Raw genomic sequence first — 13,624 nt, 5'->3', positions numbered from 1 at the left:
CTCTTAATTCTGAATACCATGTTATGCTCATAAACTGACTGCGCCCATAAAATCTAATGGTGTATTGTAACCGTGGCTTAATCCTGCTTTCTTTTCTTTTCTTTTTAGTTAAAAAGAGCTATTTGACATTAAAAAAAAAAAGAGGAAAATTTCTCGACAAAAGAGTCTCACATTTGTAGAAGTTGACGCGTCAGTGCCAATGTAAAAAAAAAACAACCTTGTCCAGGCCGAAAAAAAGTATGTTTCCGCTGAGGATTGAACTCAGGACCTTCCGCGTGTGAAGCGGATGTGATAACCACTACACCACGGAAACCATTAATGAAATGTGCCTTATTCATTTATTTAGTAGTCAGCTGTCCGACTGATCATTGGCATATTGGTGTTTTTTTAATACTCATTTGCATTACTGTTATTGGTTTTTTTTCAAAGCATATTGTATTAAACATTTGAAGAGTCCGTCATGCAAACTTATTTATAGGCCGTCATGCAAACTTATTTATAGGAAGCACTTCTAAAACCTACAAGAAGTACATGATACATTCTGAAATATGGAAGACTGGTACAGTTTTCTTTTTATCTTGCTTTCCCCATGTGTGTCAGTGGTTTCATTTTAACCTGTGTGTGCTAAAGTAATCTAAGTTGAGAGGCCCACGTTAGACTTTGATGATATGCCTATTTGTATAGCGCCGCATTTTCACATGATATATAAACTGAAGTATAAATTCGATAATATTTGATAAGTATATTGTCCGGTTCTGTGGTGTAGTGGTTATCACGTCTGTTTTGGGTTGTTTTTGAGTACAGTGAAAATATTACTCTATTATAAGTTATTGCTCGGATTACCAAGCTAAAATATGGATTTATAATATTCTAACTTGTTTTAGAAGTAAGTTCTTTTCATTGATATTGGAAAACCCGTCTTTATCAACTGTTTGAAATGTTGTAAATATTTTTGGATTGAAAGAGGCTACCCGAGGGTGAATTGTATAACTGTTTTTAATTATATTTATAATGGAGAGACTTCCAGCTTTACTGTTGAAAACTATAGAAAATGCATGCGAACAATTTCGTAATATATCATTTACTGTGCATGGTGAAAATGACAGAGCCCGTATATCTGTAGTTTTTTACAAATGAAGATTATACTAAAAGTAAAAGAAAATCAAATTCTACCGTAAATCGTAATAAAAAACGGATGAAAGAATATAACAATGACAATGTAAATATTGAGAATATTGAGAATCCTACAAATGTGATTTGTTCAGACCGTTCATCTGAAATAATTCAAATAACGAATGAAGAGGTATCGACAAATACCTTAGATATAATGGACTTTGACGATAACCCGTCTGTGGCCTGTGGTACTACAGGTAACATCGAAGTTATAGAGAGTCCGAATATAGAACTGTCGATCGATACAGGTAAAGAATTGTCTATGTCACCAACCTGTTTAACAAGTAAAAGTGTAAACAATGTGAATGAAAATAAACATAGAGTATCAGTTGGGAGAATTGAAAATAATAAATGCAACGGAGACGAAGATAATTTATTATCAAACTGTACAATTAGTCAAGCAAATAACAGTAATATTGTATCTACTCCGTCAACATGTGACAAAGTGAAAGAACATAATAAAACTTTACAAGCTAGTAGATTTATTTATAAAATTGTTTTAAAACAAAACCGAAGTGGTATGGACATATTAATTGGAAAAACGCAAAGAGGACTTCTGATATTATATCATATGGGCCATAAAAATGTTGAAATTGTCAATCGCGGGGAACGAGATTACCGGTTATTGAACAAAGTGGTAACCGAGGATTTTAAAGATGTTAGAACAACAAAACTGATGACTGATGCAGTCCGTCAAGGAATACTGGAGATTGAAAACCTGGCTTGTGGAAATAAAAAACTGTAAAATTTGTTTAAGTATTTTATAATTTGTTTTTGTAATGAGAAGTGTGTATGTTTCTGTGAGAAAATGGGAAAAAATGTTTTTGCTGAATTATGATAATTAGATTGTGATTTTGTTTGCTTGTCTTATTATTGCTGATAATTGACTTAATATTTAATACTTTTGAATTTATTTGCATGGTGGAATGGAGACCAGCCCTTTGCGATCTTTTATTTCGATTGTATCAATTTTCGTCATATGTAGGACAATAATACAGTACCGTACAAACACTAAAACTCTTTAATTTTTTCATTGTATTCGGTGTAGGCTTTTATAATTTCAATGTATGAGCAGAATGGTAGATTAGAATGAGATTGAATATAAATATAGGGATATGATGTTGTTCCATAGAAAATGATAGATATATATGTAAATATGAGTATACGAAAGTTGATATTAATCAGATAATTATGTTCGTGACAAATATTTCACGCAATATAGATAATTTTGCAAATATGATTCATTTTCAGAGAAAGGACAATAAATAATGAAAATGTTTTTATGTTTGTGTAATTGAAACTGTGATATGTATATATGAATTGTGAATATAATAAAGATAAAAAAAAAAAAAAAAAAAATCACGTCTGCTTTACACGCAGAAGGTCGCGAGTTCGAACCTCGCCAGAACCTGGTTTGTTTTTGCAAATGGGCACTCCATTACTTTTAATAACGAAAGAAATTGTTTGTGTAACTGTAACTGTTTGAAACCTAAAATTTGGCTAGACATAATAATTCAGAAATATTTCTTGGCACCCAAGGTCCTGCGGCAATCTATTGAAAAACCTATCATCTCCAAAACAGTATGTATACTGAGGCAAATGTGAGGTCTATATAGCTTTTGGCAGATGACAGAATGGTTCAGAAACTGACATTTACCATTATCTAACGTGTTATATATCATACTGAATGGTTAAATTGTGCCAGTTGAAGAAAGAAAAAAAAGAAAACAACCACAGCAATTGCTTTTAACGTGTTACAATTTATAGTTGCTGTATTGAGACCTTTTACAGTTTTAATGACAATCCGTGTAGTGGTTATCACGTCTGCTTTACACGCAGAAGGTCGCGAGTTCGAACCTCGCCAGAACCTGGTTTGTTTTTGCAAATGGGCACTCCATTACTTTTAATAACGAAAGAAATTGTTTGTGTAACTGTAACTGTTTGAAACCTAAAATTTGGCTAGACATAATAATTCAGAAATATTTCTTGGCACCCAAGGTCCTGCGGCAATCTATTGAAAAACCTATCATCTCCAAAACAGTATGTATACTGAGGCAAATGTGAGGTCTATATAGCTTTTGGCAGATGACAGAATGGTTCAGAAACTGACATTTACCATTATCTAACGTGTTATATATCATACTGAATGGTTAAATTGTGCCAGTTGAAGAAAGAAAAAAAGAAAACAACCACAGCAATTGCTTTTAACGTGTTACAATTTATAGTTGCTGTATTGAGACCTTTTACAGTTTTAATGACAATCCGTGTAGTGGTTATCACGTCTGCTTTACACGCAGAAGGTCGCGAGTTCGAACCTCGCCAGAACCTGGTTTGTTTTTGCAAATGGGCACTCCATTACTTTTAATAACGAAAGAAATTGTTTGTGTAACTGTAACTGTTTGAAACCTAAAATTTGGCTAGACATAATAATTCAGAAATATTTCTTGGCACCCAAGGTCCTGCGGCAATCTATTGAAAAACCTATCATCTCCAAAACAGTATGTATACTGAGGCAAATGTGAGGTCTATATAGCTTTTGGCAGATGACAGAATGGTTCAGAAACTGACATTTACCATTATCTAACGTGTTATATATCATACTGAATGGTTAAATTGTGCCAGTTGAAGAAAGAAAAAAAGAAAACAACCACAGCAATTGCTTTTAACGTGTTACAATTTATAGTTGCTGTATTGAGACCTTTTACAGTTTTAATGACAATCCGTGTAGTAAATCCTACCGTTTTCTCAAATTGTTAAACTGTTAAACTTCGGCGTCGAATCAAAAGAGGATAACTACATGCAATTATGCCGATAATATATCTAACTTAAACAAGTTGACAAATGACAGACGTACATTAAAAACAAAACAAATAGGGACCTATTCAAGTGCACCTTTCATGATGCACTCGCCTTAAATGCAATGAAACAATAACAGTCATTGCTGCCTGGGAATGCTTGTTGGTTCCGTTTGATACATGTAATGACATATCTATTTGATGCAATTTCCTCTCGATTTTGATTATTGTTTCAATTTGAGATTTCGTAGTAAACCGTCTCGGAAATGAAGTGTTGTTAAGATTGAAATAAACAATTAATTTCCCCATAGGCGACAATGGTAGCCTTTTTTGAGATACCGACTTTAGAAAGTTGATTTTTTTTAACGAAACCTTGCTAGAATCAAAAAAAAGTTATTAGGACAGTATTTTTTGGTCCAAAAAAATATAGGTTCGCGTTGCTTTTCTTAGCGTATTTTGTACTTATCTCCCATGCCTATCAATTTTGCCCTTAAAACATACATACGTGTCTTGACCTAGTGTTGAAAAGTCATCTCGATCAGTGCCTTTATAGGGCTATGGAATAATTTTTATTTTGCCTTTTGTATAAAGCAGAGTGCACGAAGTCTCTAATAATAAAAAAATAACGGGCGCACATTTCGACCAATCAGGATTAGCCATACTCTTAATTCTGAATACCATGTTATGCTCATAAACTGACTGCGCCCATAAAATCTAATGGTGTATTGTAACCGTGGCTTAATCCTGCTTTCTTTTCTTTTCTTTTTAGTTAAAAAGAGCTATTTGACATTAAAAAAAAAAAGAGGAAAATTTCTCGACAAAAGAGTCTCACATTTGTAGAAGTTGACGCGTCAGTGCCAATGTAAAAAAAAAACAACCTTGTCCAGGCCGAAAAAAAGTATGTTTCCGCTGAGGATTGAACTCAGGACCTTCCGCGTGTTAAGCGGATGTGATAACCACTACACCACGGAAACCATTAATGAAATGTGCCTTATTCATTTATTTAGTAGTCAGCTGTCCGACTGATCATTGGCATATTGGTGTTTTTTTAATACTCATTTGCATTACTGTTATTGGTTTTTTTTCAAAGCATATTGTATTAAACATTTGAAGAGTCCGTCATGCAAACTTATTTATAGGCCGTCATGCAAACTTATTTATAGGAAGCACTTCTAAAACCTACAAGAAGTACATGATACATTCTGAAATATGGAAGACTGGTACAGTTTTCTTTTTATCTTGCTTTCCCCATGTGTGTCAGTGGTTTCATTTTAACCTGTGTGTGCTAAAGTAATCTAAGTTGAGAGGCCCACGTTAGACTTTGATGATATGCCTATTTGTATAGCGCCGCATTTTCACATGATATATAAACTGAAGTATAAATTCGATAATATTTGATAAGTATATTGTCCGGTTCTGTGGTGTAGTGGTTATCACGTCTGCTTTACACGCAGAAGGTCGCGAGTTCGAACCTCGCCAGAACCTGGTTTGTTTTTGCAAATGGGCACTCCATTACTTTTAATAACGAAAGAAATTGTTTGTGTAACTGTAACTGTTTGAAACCTAAAATTTGGCTAGACATAATAATTCAGAAATATTTCTTGGCACCCAAGGTCCTGCGGCAATCTATTGAAAAACCTATCATCTCCAAAACAGTATGTATACTGAGGCAAATGTGAGGTCTATATAGCTTTTGGCAGATGACAGAATGGTTCAGAAACTGACATTTACCATTATCTAACGTGTTATATATCATACTGAATGGTTAAATTGTGCCAGTTGAAGAAAGAAAAAAAGAAAACAACCACAGCAATTGCTTTTAACGTGTTACAATTTATAGTTGCTGTATTGAGACCTTTTACAGTTTTAATGACAATCCGTGTAGTGGTTATCACGTCTGCTTTACACGCAGAAGGTCGCGAGTTCGAACCTCGCCAGAACCTGGTTTGTTTTTGCAAATGGGCACTCCATTACTTTTAATAACGAAAGAAATTGTTTGTGTAACTGTAACTGTTTGAAACCTAAAATTTGGCTAGACATAATAATTCAGAAATATTTCTTGGCACCCAAGGTCCTGCGGCAATCTATTGAAAAACCTATCATCTCCAAAACAGTATGTATACTGAGGCAAATGTGAGGTCTATATAGCTTTTGGCAGATGACAGAATGGTTCAGAAACTGACATTTACCATTATCTAACGTGTTATATATCATACTGAATGGTTAAATTGTGCCAGTTGAAGAAAGAAAAAAAGAAAACAACCACAGCAATTGCTTTTAACGTGTTACAATTTATAGTTGCTGTATTGAGACCTTTTACAGTTTTAATGACAATCCGTGTAGTGGTTATCACGTCTGCTTTACACGCAGAAGGTCGCGAGTTCGAACCTCGCCAGAACCTGGTTTGTTTTTGCAAATGGGCACTCCATTACTTTTAATAACGAAAGAAATTGTTTGTGTAACTGTAACTGTTTGAAACCTAAAATTTGGCTAGACATAATAATTCAGAAATATTTCTTGGCACCCAAGGTCCTGCGGCAATCTATTGAAAAACCTATCATCTCCAAAACAGTATGTATACTGAGGCAAATGTGAGGTCTATATAGCTTTTGGCAGATGACAGAATGGTTCAGAAACTGACATTTACCATTATCTAACGTGTTATATATCATACTGAATGGTTAAATTGTGCCAGTTGAAGAAAGAAAAAAAGAAAACAACCACAGCAATTGCTTTTAACGTGTTACAATTTATAGTTGCTGTATTGAGACCTTTTACAGTTTTAATGACAATCCGTGTAGTGGTTATCACGTCTGCTTTACACGCAGAAGGTCGCGAGTTCGAACCTCGCCAGAACCTGGTTTGTTTTTGCAAATGGGCACTCCATTACTTTTAATAACGAAAGAAATTGTTTGTGTAACTGTAACTGTTTGAAACCTAAAATTTGGCTAGACATAATAATTCAGAAATATTTCTTGGCACCCAAGGTCCTGCGGCAATCTATTGAAAAACCTATCATCTCCAAAACAGTATGTATACTGAGGCAAATGTGAGGTCTATATAGCTTTTGGCAGATGACAGAATGGTTCAGAAACTGACATTTACCATTATCTAACGTGTTATATATCATACTGAATGGTTAAATTGTGCCAGTTGAAGAAAGAAAAAAAGAAAACAACCACAGCAATTGCTTTTAACGTGTTACAATTTATAGTTGCTGTATTGAGACCTTTTACAGTTTTAATGACAATCCGTGTAGTAAATCCTACCGTTTTCTCAAATTGTTAAACTGTTAAACTTCGGCGTCGAATCAAAAGAGGATAACTACATGCAATTATGCCGATAATATATCTAACTTAAACAAGTTGACAAATGACAGACGTACATTAAAAACAAAACAAATAGGGACCTATTCAAGTGCACCTTTCATGATGCACTCGCCTTAAATGCAATGAAACAATAACAGTCATTGCTGCCTGGGAATGCTTGTTGGTTCCGTTTGATACATGTAATGACATATCTATTTGATGCAATTTCCTCTCGATTTTGATTATTGTTTCAATTTGAGATTTCGTAGTAAACCGTCTCGGAAATGAAGTGTTGTTAAGATTGAAATAAACAATTAATTTCCCCATAGGCGACAATGGTAGCCTTTTTTGAGATACCGACTTTAGAAAGTTGATTTTTTTTAACGAAACCTTGCTAGAATCAAAAAAAAGTTATTAGGACAGTATTTTTTGGTCCAAAAAAATATAGGTTCGCGTTGCTTTTCTTAGCGTATTTTGTACTTATCTCCCATGCCTATCAATTTTGCCCTTAAAACATACATACGTGTCTTGACCTAGTGTTGAAAAGTCATCTCGATCAGTGCCTTTATAGGGCTATGGAATAATTTTTATTTTGCCTTTTGTATAAAGCAGAGTGCACGAAGTCTCTAATAATAAAAAAATAACGGGCGCACATTTCGACCAATCAGGATTAGCCATACTCTTAATTCTGAATACCATGTTATGCTCATAAACTGACTGCGCCCATAAAATCTAATGGTGTATTGTAACCGTGGCTTAATCCTGCTTTCTTTTCTTTTCTTTTTAGTTAAAAAGAGCTATTTGACATTAAAAAAAAAAAGAGGAAAATTTCTCGACAAAAGAGTCTCACATTTGTAGAAGTTGACGCGTCAGTGCCAATGTAAAAAAAAAACAACCTTGTCCAGGCCGAAAAAAAGTATGTTTCCGCTGAGGATTGAACTCAGGACCTTCCGCGTGTGAAGCGGATGTGATAACCACTACACCACGGAAACCATTAATGAAATGTGCCTTATTCATTTATTTAGTAGTCAGCTGTCCGACTGATCATTGGCATATTGGTGTTTTTTTAATACTCATTTGCATTACTGTTATTGGTTTTTTTTCAAAGCATATTGTATTAAACATTTGAAGAGTCCGTCATGCAAACTTATTTATAGGCCGTCATGCAAACTTATTTATAGGAAGCACTTCTAAAACCTACAAGAAGTACATGATACATTCTGAAATATGGAAGACTGGTACAGTTTTCTTTTTATCTTGCTTTCCCCATGTGTGTCAGTGGTTTCATTTTAACCTGTGTGTGCTAAAGTAATCTAAGTTGAGAGGCCCACGTTAGACTTTGATGATATGCCTATTTGTATAGCGCCGCATTTTCACATGATATATAAACTGAAGTATAAATTCGATAATATTTGATAAGTATATTGTCCGGTTCTGTGGTGTAGTGGTTATCACGTCTGTTTTGGGTTGTTTTTGAGTACAGTGAAAATATTACTCTATTATAAGTTATTGCTCGGATTACCAAGCTAAAATATGGATTTATAATATTCTAACTTGTTTTAGAAGTAAGTTCTTTTCATTGATATTGGAAAACCCGTCTTTATCAACTGTTTGAAATGTTGTAAATATTTTTGGATTGAAAGAGGCTACCCGAGGGTGAATTGTATAACTGTTTTTAATTATATTTATAATGGAGAGACTTCCAGCTTTACTGTTGAAAACTATAGAAAATGCATGCGAACAATTTCGTAATATATCATTTACTGTGCATGGTGAAAATGACAGAGCCCGTATATCTGTAGTTTTTTACAAATGAAGATTATACTAAAAGTAAAAGAAAATCAAATTCTACCGTAAATCGTAATAAAAAACGGATGAAAGAATATAACAATGACAATGTAAATATTGAGAATATTGAGAATCCTACAAATGTGATTTGTTCAGACCGTTCATCTGAAATAATTCAAATAACGAATGAAGAGGTATCGACAAATACCTTAGATATAATGGACTTTGACGATAACCCGTCTGTGGCCTGTGGTACTACAGGTAACATCGAAGTTATAGAGAGTCCGAATATAGAACTGTCGATCGATACAGGTAAAGAATTGTCTATGTCACCAACCTGTTTAACAAGTAAAAGTGTAAACAATGTGAATGAAAATAAACATAGAGTATCAGTTGGGAGAATTGAAAATAATAAATGCAACGGAGACGAAGATAATTTATTATCAAACTGTACAATTAGTCAAGCAAATAACAGTAATATTGTATCTACTCCGTCAACATGTGACAAAGTGAAAGAACATAATAAAACTTTACAAGCTAGTAGATTTATTTATAAAATTGTTTTAAAACAAAACCGAAGTGGTATGGACATATTAATTGGAAAAACGCAAAGAGGACTTCTGATATTATATCATATGGGCCATAAAAATGTTGAAATTGTCAATCGCGGGGAACGAGATTACCGGTTATTGAACAAAGTGGTAACCGAGGATTTTAAAGATGTTAGAACAACAAAACTGATGACTGATGCAGTCCGTCAAGGAATACTGGAGATTGAAAACCTGGCTTGTGGAAATAAAAAACTGTAAAATTTGTTTAAGTATTTTATAATTTGTTTTTGTAATGAGAAGTGTGTATGTTTCTGTGAGAAAATGGGAAAAAATGTTTTTGCTGAATTATGATAATTAGATTGTGATTTTGTTTGCTTGTCTTATTATTGCTGATAATTGACTTAATATTTAATACTTTTGAATTTATTTGCATGGTGGAATGGAGACCAGCCCTTTGCGATCTTTTATTTCGATTGTATCAATTTTCGTCATATGTAGGACAATAATACAGTACCGTACAAACACTAAAACTCTTTAATTTTTTCATTGTATTCGGTGTAGGCTTTTATAATTTCAATGTATGAGCAGAATGGTAGATTAGAATGAGATTGAATATAAATATAGGGATATGATGTTGTTCCATAGAAAATGATAGATATATATGTAAATATGAGTATACGAAAGTTGATATTAATCAGATAATTATGTTCGTGACAAATATTTCACGCAATATAGATAATTTTGCAAATATGATTCATTTTCAGAGAAAGGACAATAAATAATGAAAATGTTTTTATGTTTGTGTAATTGAAACTGTGATATGTATATATGAATTGTGAATATAATAAAGATAAAAAAAAAAAAAAAAAAAATCACGTCTGCTTTACACGCAGAAGGTCGCGAGTTCGAACCTCGCCAGAACCTGGTTTGTTTTTGCAAATGGGCACTCCATTACTTTTAATAACGAAAGAAATTGTTTGTGTAACTGTAACTGTTTGAAACCTAAAATTTGGCTAGACATAATAATTCAGAAATATTTCTTGGCACCCAAGGTCCTGCGGCAATCTATTGAAAAACCTATCATCTCCAAAACAGTATGTATACTGAGGCAAATGTGAGGTCTATATAGCTTTTGGCAGATGACAGAATGGTTCAGAAACTGACATTTACCATTATCTAACGTGTTATATATCATACTGAATGGTTAAATTGTGCCAGTTGAAGAAAGAAAAAAAAGAAAACAACCACAGCAATTGCTTTTAACGTGTTACAATTTATAGTTGCTGTATTGAGACCTTTTACAGTTTTAATGACAATCCGTGTAGTGGTTATCACGTCTGCTTTACACGCAGAAGGTCGCGAGTTCGAACCTCGCCAGAACCTGGTTTGTTTTTGCAAATGGGCACTCCATTACTTTTAATAACGAAAGAAATTGTTTGTGTAACTGTAACTGTTTGAAACCTAAAATTTGGCTAGACATAATAATTCAGAAATATTTCTTGGCACCCAAGGTCCTGCGGCAATCTATTGAAAAACCTATCATCTCCAAAACAGTATGTATACTGAGGCAAATGTGAGGTCTATATAGCTTTTGGCAGATGACAGAATGGTTCAGAAACTGACATTTACCATTATCTAACGTGTTATATATCATACTGAATGGTTAAATTGTGCCAGTTGAAGAAAGAAAAAAAAGAAAACAACCACAGCAATTGCTTTTAACGTGTTACAATTTATAGTTGCTGTATTGAGACCTTTTACAGTTTTAATGACAATCCGTGTAGTGGTTATCACGTCTGCTTTACACGCAGAAGGTCGCGAGTTCGAACCTCGCCAGAACCTGGTTTGTTTTTGCAAATGGGCACTCCATTACTTTTAATAACGAAAGAAATTGTTTGTGTAACTGTAACTGTTTGAAACCTAAAATTTGGCTAGACATAATAATTCAGAAATATTTCTTGGCACCCAAGGTCCTGCGGCAATCTATTGAAAAACCTATCATCTCCAAAACAGTATGTATACTGAGGCAAATGTGAGGTCTATATAGCTTTTGGCAGATGACAGAATGGTTCAGAAACTGACATTTACCATTATCTAACGTGTTATATATCATACTGAATGGTTAAATTGTGCCAGTTGAAGAAAGAAAAAAAGAAAACAACCACAGCAATTGCTTTTAACGTGTTACAATTTATAGTTGCTGTATTGAGACCTTTTACAGTTTTAATGACAATCCGTGTAGTGGTTATCACGTCTGCTTTACACGCAGAAGGTCGCGAGTTCGAACCTCGCCAGAACCTGGTTTGTTTTTGCAAATGGGCACTCCATTACTTTTAATAACGAAAGAAATTGTTTGTGTAACTGTAACTGTTTGAAACCTAAAATTTGGCTAGACATAATAATTCAGAAATATTTCTTGGCACCCAAGGTCCTGCGGCAATCTATTGAAAAACCTATCATCTCCAAAACAGTATGTATACTGAGGCAAATGTGAGGTCTATATAGCTTTTGGCAGATGACAGAATGGTTCAGAAACTGACATTTACCATTATCTAACGTGTTATATATCATACTGAATGGTTAAATTGTGCCAGTTGAAGAAAGAAAAAAAGAAAACAACCACAGCAATTGCTTTTAACGTGTTACAATTTATAGTTGCTGTATTGAGACCTTTTACAGTTTTAATGACAATCCGTGTAGTAAATCCTACCGTTTTCTCAAATTGTTAAACTGTTAAACTTCGGCGTCGAATCAAAAGAGGATAACTACATGCAATTATGCCGATAATATATCTAACTTAAACAAGTTGACAAATGACAGACGTACATTAAAAACAAAACAAATAGGGACCTATTCAAGTGCACCTTTCATGATGCACTCGCCTTAAATGCAATGAAACAATAACAGTCATTGCTGCCTGGGAATGCTTGTTGGTTCCGTTTGATACATGTAATGACATATCTATTTGATGCAATTTCCTCTCGATTTTGATTATTGTTTCAATTTGAGATTTCGTAGTAAACCGTCTCGGAAATGAAGTGTTGTTAAGATTGAAATAAACAATTAATTTCCCCATAGGCGACAATGGTAGCCTTTTTTGAGATACCGACTTTAGAAAGTTGATTTTTTTTAACGAAACCTTGCTAGAATCAAAAAAAAGTTATTAGGACAGTATTTTTTGGTCCAAAAAAATATAGGTTCGCGTTGCTTTTCTTAGCGTATTTTGTACTTATCTCCCATGCCTATCAATTTTGCCCTTAAAACATACATACGTGTCTTGACCTAGTGTTGAAAAGTCATCTCGATCAGTGCCTTTATAGGGCTATGGAATAATTTTTATTTTGCCTTTTGTATAAAGCAGAGTGCACGAAGTCTCTAATAATAAAAAAATAACGGGCGCACATTTCGACCAATCAGGATTAGCCATACTCTTAATTCTGAATACCATGTTATGCTCATAAACTGACTGCGCCCATAAAATCTAATGGTGTATTGTAACCGTGGCTTAATCCTGCTTTCTTTTCTTTTCTTTTTAGTTAAAAAGAGCTATTTGACATTAAAAAAAAAAAGAGGAAAATTTCTCGACAAAAGAGTCTCACATTTGTAGAAGTTGACGCGTCAGTGCCAATGTAAAAAAAAAACAACCTTGTCCAGGCCGAAAAAAAGTATGTTTCCGCTGAGGATTGAACTCAGGACCTTCCGCGTGTTAAGCGGATGTGATAACCACTACACCACGGAAACCATTAATGAAATGTGCCTTATTCATTTATTTAGTAGTCAGCTGTCCGACTGATCATTGGCATATTGGTGTTTTTTTAATACTCATTTGCATTACTGTTATTGGTTTTTTTTCAAAGCATATTGTATTAAACATTTGAAGAGTCCGTCATGCAAACTTATTTATAGGCCGTCATGCAAACTTATTTATAGGAAGCACTTCTAAAACCTACAAGAAGTACATGATACATTCTGAAATATGGAAGACTGGTACAGTTTTCTTTTTATCTTG

General features: G+C 33.9%; 5 non-coding genes across 5 annotated transcripts; 1 reads left to right on the top strand and 4 right to left on the bottom strand.

Moving 5' to 3' along the window:
• Positions 1-240: 240 nt before the first annotated feature.
• Positions 241-313, bottom strand: Trnav-cac (transfer RNA valine (anticodon CAC)). The gene has a single exon. It is a non-coding gene; the product is annotated as a tRNA-Val (tRNA).
• A 4,556-nt stretch (positions 314-4,869) lies between these two features.
• Trnav-aac (transfer RNA valine (anticodon AAC)) lies at positions 4,870-4,942 on the bottom strand. The gene has a single exon. It is a non-coding gene; the product is annotated as a tRNA-Val (tRNA).
• Positions 4,943-5,380: 438 nt separating this feature from the next.
• Positions 5,381-5,453, top strand: Trnav-uac (transfer RNA valine (anticodon UAC)). The gene has a single exon. It is a non-coding gene; the product is annotated as a tRNA-Val (tRNA).
• Positions 5,454-8,195: 2,742 nt separating this feature from the next.
• On the bottom strand, positions 8,196-8,268 carry Trnav-cac (transfer RNA valine (anticodon CAC)). The gene has a single exon. It is a non-coding gene; the product is annotated as a tRNA-Val (tRNA).
• A 5,015-nt stretch (positions 8,269-13,283) lies between these two features.
• On the bottom strand, positions 13,284-13,356 carry Trnav-aac (transfer RNA valine (anticodon AAC)). Its single transcript has one exon. It is a non-coding gene; the product is annotated as a tRNA-Val (tRNA).
• Positions 13,357-13,624: the final 268 nt, after the last annotated feature.

Source organism: Mytilus edulis, chromosome 8 (genome assembly GCF_963676685.1).
Source record: "Mytilus edulis chromosome 8, xbMytEdul2.2, whole genome shotgun sequence".
Classification (NCBI taxonomy): domain Eukaryota; kingdom Metazoa; phylum Mollusca; class Bivalvia; order Mytilida; family Mytilidae; genus Mytilus; species Mytilus edulis.
Note: the sequence above shows the minus strand (reverse complement) of the source record. Positions and strands in the feature narration are given on the sequence as shown.